General features: G+C 37.9%; 1 pseudogene; it reads left to right on the top strand.

Moving 5' to 3' along the window:
* Positions 1–6,760: 6,760 nt before the first annotated feature.
* Positions 6,761–7,966, top strand: LOC122747336 (annotated as a pseudogene).
* Positions 7,967–8,565: the final 599 nt, after the last annotated feature.

Below are 8,565 nucleotides of genomic sequence, written 5' to 3'. Positions count from 1 at the left end.
CCACAGTCAGTATACCACAGGATCTAGCAGCTTCTACTTTAAAGTATCAGAAGGCTTGGAATATGATATTCCAGAGGGCAAAGGAACTGGAATTACAACCAAGAATCACCTACCCAGAAAAACTGTTTATAGTCTTTTAGGGAATAAATGGGAATTCAATGAAAAAAAGAGGACTTTCAGTCATTCTTTTTTTTTCCAGTCATTCTTGATAAAAAGACCTGAATTGAAAAGAAAATTTGACTTTCAAGTACAGGTCCCTAGAGAAACATAAAAATGGTTAACAAGAAAAAGAACTCATAAGGTATATTAAAAGGTTCAACTATTTACATTCCTACCATGAGAAAATGACACTTGTAATTCATATGAACTTTGTCATTATTAGGGCAGCTGGATGGAATATATTTATACAGAAAGTACAGATGTGAGTTAGATATGAAGAAGTGATATCTTAAAAAATAAAATGAAGGGGTGAGAGGAATTTAGTGAATGGGAAAGGGAGAAGTGGAAAGTGGTAAAAGATTTCACATAAAAGAAACAAAAACAAGCTTATGGAGTGGACAGAAAGATGGAGGAGGGGCTAAGGAGTGAGTGAACCTTACTTTCATCAGAATTGGAACAAAGTGGGAATAACATACACATTCAATTTAATATAGTAATCTATCTTACCCTGCAGGAAAGTAGGAGGGGAAGGGATAAGTGGGGGGGGGTGATAGAATGGAGGCCGTATTGGAGGAGGAGGCAGTCAGAATTTGAGGAGGGATAGGGTGAAAGAAGATAGAAATAGAGTAATTTTCATGAGGAGGGAAGATGATAGAGGGAAACAAAGCTAGCAATAGTAACTATGAAAATAATTTGAATCATTTGTCTGACAGGCCTCATTTCTCAAACACATAGAGAAGTGAATCAAATTTGTTAAAATAAGAGCCATTCCCCAATTGATATATGATCAAAAGATATGAAGGTTTCAGATGAAATAATAAAAGCTACTTATATTTATATGAAAAAATGCTCTAATTCAAATATTCTGTAGAAGAACCTGTATCTATGGCCAAATGGCTACAAAACCATTCATACACTTTGACTACTAGTTTGGTATCCTAAAAGAGATTTTAAAACTTTAATTCAAAATTAAGGAGGTCCCAATCAATTGTGGAATGGCTGAACAAATTGTGGGATGAGATTGTGATGTAACATTATCATGCTATAAGAAATGATGAGTAGGATCCTATCAGAAAAAAACCTGGAAAGACATACATGAGCTGATGCAAAGTGAAATGTACTATATACAAAGTGATAGCAATATTGTACAATGATCAGCTATGTATGACTTAGTTATTTTCAGCAATACAATGATCCAAGATAAATCTGACGGACCTATGGAAAATGCAATCCTTCTCCAGACAAAGAACTGATGCCATCTGAATACAGATTGAATCATAATTTTTCTAGTTCTTTTTCTAAATTTTTTTGTCTGCTTTCTTTCACAACCTTTCACATTGTAAAAATGTTTTGTATGACTACACATGTACAACTTCTATTGAATTGTTTGCATTCTTAAGGGTGGGATGGGAAGGGAGGAAGGGAGTTTGGAACACAAAGTTTTAAAAATTGACATTAAAATTGTTTTTTCATGTAATTTGGGAAAATAATAAAATTCTAAATGATTTTAAAAAAGAAAGGAAAATCATCAAGGAAAGAATCAATGGACAGTTTATTTGTGGGCTAAGCCTTGGTCTGAACTACACCGAGAGCCATAGGCCATAATGCCTGCAGAGGAAATTCAGAGCAATGACACAAGCAGATGAACTGAAATTCCCTAACAAATCAAGGTTGATCAATTATGTGGCCAAACTTTGAGGGTGTACTGATCACCAACGAGGGACAAGGAAACAAAAATTATTAATAAGAGATTACAAGAAAAAATAAAAACAAAAAAAAAAGATGAAACATCAAAAGTTATCAAAGCAAAAGTCTCAAGATAAACCGAGAGTGCAAGGAAGTAAATAAGAGGAAAGTACCTGAAAACAAGAAGGAGGGGTGAATGGTAAGTCCTCAAAGGCAACATTAAACTCTATCACATTACAAATTAGTGGAAAGTGAATCAGTGCCTGCTGAAATAGAGGAAACCACCAATTCCAATGTGATCATTGAATAATAAGAAGAAACTACAAAATTGTTCAAAGAGAAGTGAAATTGAAAAAAAATGGGAATGAATACATATCAGAACTTAGAGGTCTCATTTCAGAATTTAAAATGCAATGAACAAATTGGAGAAATGAAGGATCTTTAACAATGAGATGAATAAATTTTAAATATAAAATAGATGCTAATGCACAAGTAGTGGAAGAACAACTTGTTTCAACTATTTTTTTTTTTGGTGAGGCAATTGGGGTTAAGTGACTTGCCCAGGGTCACACAGCTAGTAAGTGTCAAGTGCCTGAGGCCGGATTTGAACTCAGGTCCTCCTGAACCCAGGGCCGGTACTCTATCCACTGTGCCACCTAGATGCCCCCTACTATTCTTTTTTAATAATAAATATTTTATTTATAGTTTTGAGCTCCAATTTTTATCCCTCCTTCAGTGTCTCCCCTTACCTGTCCCTGACTTGGTAAGCAAGCAGATATAGGTTATATATGTGAAATTATGTAAAAGATTACCATATTATATATTTTGTAGAAGAAAACTTGAATAAAAGAAAAAAATGAAAGAAAGTGAAATACCATGCTGGTCTGTATTCAGTCAATATCAGTTTTGTCTTCAGAGGTGGATAGTATGTTTCATCATTAGTCTTTTGTTATTATCTTGGATCATTATATTTCTGAGAATAGTTAAGTCATTCACAGTTCTTCATCAAACAATATTGCTGTCTCTGTGCACAATGTTCCCTTGGTTCTGATAACTTCACTATAAATCATATTTATATATCTTTCTAAGCCTTTCTGAAATCATCCTGCTTGCCATTTCTTGTAGCATAATAACATTCTATTATCATCACATACCTCAGCTTGTTTAGCCATACACCAATTGATGGACATTCCTTTGATTTCCAATTTTAGACACCACAAAAAGAGCTGCTACAAATATTTTTTGAAAAAAATAGATCTTTTTTTCTCTTTTGGGGATGTCTTTGGGATATGAAACTAGCAGTGTTATTGTTGGATCAAAGTATATGTACAATTCTACAGTCCTTTGGACATCGTTATAAATTGCTCTCAAGTATTACTGGATCTTTTCACAACTACACCAACAGTGGATTAGTATCAGCTTTCCCACATCCCCTCCAACATCCAAAATTCTCTGGTTTTGTTGTATTTGCCACTTTGATAGGTGTGAGGTGATGCCTCAAAGTTGTTTTAATTTGCAATTCTCTTATTGATAGTGTTCTAGAACATTTTTTCATATGATTATAGTTATCTTTGATTTCTTTGTCTGAAAACAGCCTGTTCATATCTTTTGACCATTTATCAATTGGGGAATGATGTATATTTTTATAAAATTTACTCAGTCCTCCATATAATTGAGAAATGAGACCTTTATCAGAGATACTTGTTTCACAAATTCTTTCCCAGTTTTCTACTTCCCTTGTAATCTTGCTTAAATTAGTTTACTTTGTGCAAAGCCTTTTTAATTGTATACAATCACAATGATCTATTTTACATTTTGTTTTGCTCTGTATGTCTTTTTTTGGATCTAAGTTCTTCCTCTGCCCATAAATATGAAGGATAAACAATTCCATTATCTTTTAATTTCCTTATGGTTTCATCCTTTATGTGTAAATCATTTAATCATTTTGACTTTATTTTAGTATACGGTGTGAGATGTTGGTCTATACCTAGTTTCTGCCATACTGTTTTCTTGGTTTCCCAGTAGTTTTTTGTCAAATAATGAGTTTTTGTTCCAGAAGGTTGGATCTTTCAGTTTATTGTATACTAGATTAATATTATCATTTACTATGATGTAATTTCTACCTATTATATTCCATTGATCCACCTCTCTATTTCTTAGCCATTACCATATTGTTTTACTAATTAACAATTTATAATACAGGTTGTGATGTGGTACTGCTAGACTACCTTGTTTTGTATTTTTTAATTGATTCCTGTGATATCCTTCAGCTATTGTTTTTTCCAGATGAATTCAGTTATTCTTGATTCTAGATCTATTATATAGTTTTGATAGTATGATTGATATAGCATTAAACATCCCCTCCCTTGAATCAGTCTCCCTTCCCCCTTCTATTATCCCTATCCCTTTTCTAACTTCCTTATAGGGAAGTTTCTATATCCAACTGATTATGTATGCTATTCCCTCTTTGAGCCAACTTTGATTTGAGAAAGGTTTAATCTCTTCCCACCACTCTACCCCTTCTGCCCCTCCATTATAAGAGTTCTTTCATGCTTCTTTTATGTGTATGTGTGTGTGTGTGTGTGTGTGTGTGTGTGTGTATGTGTGTGTGAGGTAATATATCCCCTGCTGCTGATTTGCTTTGGAAAGAGTCTCTCTGCTTGTAGACCTCAGGGGAAGGATCTTACTGTGTTCCAGTCTTGGGCAGGGCTTCACTACTGGTCATCAGTGGACTCAAGGCCTCCTTGGTGGTTTGTGCTAGCTGTGGGGTGCCTGGTGAGGGTCCCTATGATGTTGCCCAGACTGTTCACTTGCCTTGTGGTCTGCTGGTTTTCAAACGGGCAGAATCTCACTGGTGTTTGGCTCCAGGCTTAGATCCCTGCTTCAGGCTCCCTACTGTGAGCACAGAACCTGCTGCTGCTGCTGCTGTTCTTAGATCTCATTTCCCTCCCACCCAGGTAAGATAGACCTTTCCTGCCTGGCTGCTAGGCTGCATTCCTGGGATGATTCAGAGGCAGCTTTGTATTTATTTAGAGGGGCAATTTGGGAGAGCTCCAGAGCGTTCCTTCCTCCATCTTGGCACTAGAAATAGGTTCAACTATTCTGGAAAGAAATTGGTCCTAGCTTTGAGATATTAGTTATTAACTGTGAAAATATCAAAGAAAATAAGAATATGAGGACAAATTCGGCTATAACATGGTGAACCTAAATTTTCTTATCTATAAATTAGGAAAAGCACTTGTATGAGCCAGCCAAAATATGTGATGATTGTTTTTTGTAAAACTTGAAGTGCTACATCAATGTGTGCTGTCTTAAAATTTTAGCTTAAACTGTGTTTTCTAAATTAATTGCTATTGCACCAGTTTTCAAAGTAAGCATTTACTAGATAGATAGATAGATAGATAGATAGATAGATAGATAGATAGATAGATAGATAGAATGATAGATATGCCAGTAAAGAACTCACCTAGTGTCAGTTAGCTTGAGCCGGACAAATGCCCCAGAAGTCCCATGCTGTCTCTCAGAGACATTGCACATGGTTTCAAGGAGACCTCAGAAGACCTACAAAATCTACCCTTTTCTAATAGGTGGAGAAGAAATCAAACAGTACCTAAGAAAGAGTGAGTTTGTGGCCTCTTCCCATTTTTATCCTCTTGATAGACATGGGTCATTATACAGTAATCAAAGCTAATCATTCAGCATCATTCAATTCCATTGGTTGACATGACTTGAGGGTGGTCTAAATTAAAATAAAATCTACAGATAACATCAATGACATGACCCTCACTCAAGTTAAAGCAAAGTCTATTATCTAGGTGTGATGCTTCACTTAGCTATAAAAAAGGTCTATCTGCATTTCTTTTGTACCCTTCGATTTGTCCCAGGCAAGATATAAACTTTCTGGACTGGGACAGGAGGGAGGAGAAAGTACTGAAAACCTGATCTCTGGTCCCCCCACCACAAAGAAATCCATTATTAATTATTATTTTCTCACAAATGAGATTTTTTTATTATTATCATTATAATTCCAGTTCTTATCACAGGGTCTTGAATATACTTAATGCTTGTTTAATCGAAATTATATGGAAAAGAGAACTAGGTAAAATACTATGATGGTTTAACATGTTTTTGTCACAGAAGTTTTCTGGAAAAACCTGAAATAATTTATATTATTTTTTGCCAAATACAATGAAAACTGTTATGGGGAAAATTGGTGGGTGTTTGTGATAGGGGTTTTGAGGACTTTCTCTTTCAAGAATTACACCCTCTTGCACACAAATGCAATTAGAATAAAATAATAGTTTATTTAGGTGATAGGGAAAGGAAACCAAGAAAGAAATCCTTTTACTTCTTTTTATGGGGAGAAGGCATAGCACAGTGGCAAGGCTCTCTGAGATACCTTTCTCTTCGAGCAGGAGACAGGGAATTCCATGCATAGAGTACTGATGGGAGTGATCATCTGGCTTTGGAAAGTTCCTTTATTGGGGGAAGTTCATCCCCCACTGCTGGTGGTTAGGGGAAGTGGGGTGAGGGGTAGCTTTGGATCTCTCAAGTCATCTCTGTCCTCCTCATGCCACAAGGCAGCAGGCACACTTAATCTAACTGCAGCAAGGGGTGGGGGAGACTGGAATGAAAGGTGGTGGTCCTGGAGCTAACTCAGTCCTGATCTGATGCCACTTATCTCTTTAGGTGTGTCTGTCCTTTGGTTTAGTTTCTCAAGGAGAAGGTTCTTTGATTTACCTCAGAAAACTTCTGAGGTACCCAGGAGCCCCATAAAAATATCCCAATATATAGTGGTTTATTTTATGTATATTTGCTCTTTTAATTGAAGCAACTGATACAGGTATGGAAAAAGTTATTTATGGGCTCTGGTTTCCTGTGAGGCTCTGGAAACCATGCCCCTGAAGAAGAGAAAATGGTGGAAGAATCCAATGATGAAAAGAAACCAGTGGCTAAGTTTGAGTTAGAACGGGAGACAGAACTAAGTTTTAAGGTGGAGGCCTCCCAGTCATCCCAGCTGGAATTATTGGCTGGCATGGCAGAGATCTTTGGCACAGAACTGACTCGAAACAAAAAATTCACTTTTGACGCTGGTGCCAAAGTTGCTGTCTTCACTTGGCTTGGCTGTTCTCTCCAGCTGAGTGGGAGCACTGAGGTGGCTTATGTTTCCAAGGATACTCCCATGCTTCTTTATCTTAACACTCACACAGCCCTGGAACAAATGAGAGGGCAAGCAGAACGTGAGTAAGAACGAGGTCCTTGGGTGATAGTTGTTGGACCTACAGATGTGAGCAAGTCCACAGTATGCCACTTGTTACTCAATTGTTCTGTGCTACTAGGCCGGTGACTCACTTATGTGGAGCTGGATGTTGGCCAAGGCTCTGTGTCCATTCCTGGAACTATGGGAGCCCTTTACATTGAGCGACCTGCTGATGTAGAGGAGGGTTTCTCTATCCAGGCTCCACTGGTCTATCATTTTGGCTCCACCGCTCCTGGTACCAAGATCAAGCTTTACAATAAGATCACATCACGCCTTGCCTATGTCTTCAATCAGCATTGAGAGGTGAACCGCCCGAGCCTCTGTCAGTGGCTGTTTCATTAACACCTGTGGGTGGGTCAAGGGCTCTGGCTACCAAGCCTTGGTGCATGCTGCTTCTACTTTTGAGGTGGATGTAGTGGTGGTGCTGGACCAGGAAGGACTGTACAGTTAGTTGAAGCGTGACTTACCCCACTTTGTTCGCACTGTTCTACTCCCCGAGTCAGGAGGAGTGGTGGAACGGTCCAAGGACTTCCGCCAGAATACAAGGATGAGCATATTTGAGAGTATTTCTATGGCTTTCGAGGCTGTTTCTATCCCCATTCCTTCAATGTCAAATTTTCTGATGTGAAAATCTACAAGGTGGGGGCTCCTACCATACAGGAGGACAATCAGCTGAAACTGGTACCAGTCACCCCAGGGTGAGACACGGTGCATCACCTCTTGAGTGGCAGCATGGCTGAGGGCACTGAGGAGAGCATCTCTGAGACCAGTGTGACTGGCTTCATTGTGGTGACTAGTGTGGACCTGGAGCACCAGCTTTTCCTCCTCATAATGGATAACTGCTTCATGGATCTCAAGTAGGGATTTCTGCATGCATTAGAGGGACCCTCCACAAACATCCACAGGGGAAGGGCTCAGGTGGTTGGAGGCTCATGCAGCCAGAAAATCCTGGGTAAAACTGGTTTAGTGGGAAACAGATAGGCCACCTTTGAGAACTGTTGGTAACCTGACCCTTTGAAATTGTATTTTGCTCTTGGTTTATGATAGGTGACTTGGCCTCAGAGTAGATCTGGGTTGCCAACTGGGATTTTCAAAGACCCCGGGAAACACTGCCCCACTTTACTATGTTACACGGTGGTCCAATTATGTTCTTCCTTTTGGCTTTTTATCCCTAACTTATATTTCACACACTATCCTTTTGTCTTTGTCCATGGTGGGAGTACAAATTGCAGAACATCTTTCAGGGAAGTTCAAACATTTAAAAAATATTTTTCTAGTGTTAATAAATATTTTTGCAGCCCTTCAAAAAAAAGAAAAAGTTAGTTATGATTTAGTAAAAACACATTTTTATTTTATTTTATTTTTTAGATTTGGGAAAGGTAAATGAATCAAAACTCACACTTTAGGTATACAATGAAGCCATCACCTTTGCTTCTTTTGCTGTCATAGGATGTATTTTC

The sequence above is a fragment of the Dromiciops gliroides genome, chromosome 3, assembly GCF_019393635.1.
Source record: "Dromiciops gliroides isolate mDroGli1 chromosome 3, mDroGli1.pri, whole genome shotgun sequence".
NCBI lineage: Eukaryota > Metazoa > Chordata > Mammalia > Microbiotheria > Microbiotheriidae > Dromiciops > Dromiciops gliroides.
The sequence above is the reverse complement of the archived record's forward strand: the minus strand, read 5'-3'. Positions and strand labels throughout refer to the sequence as shown.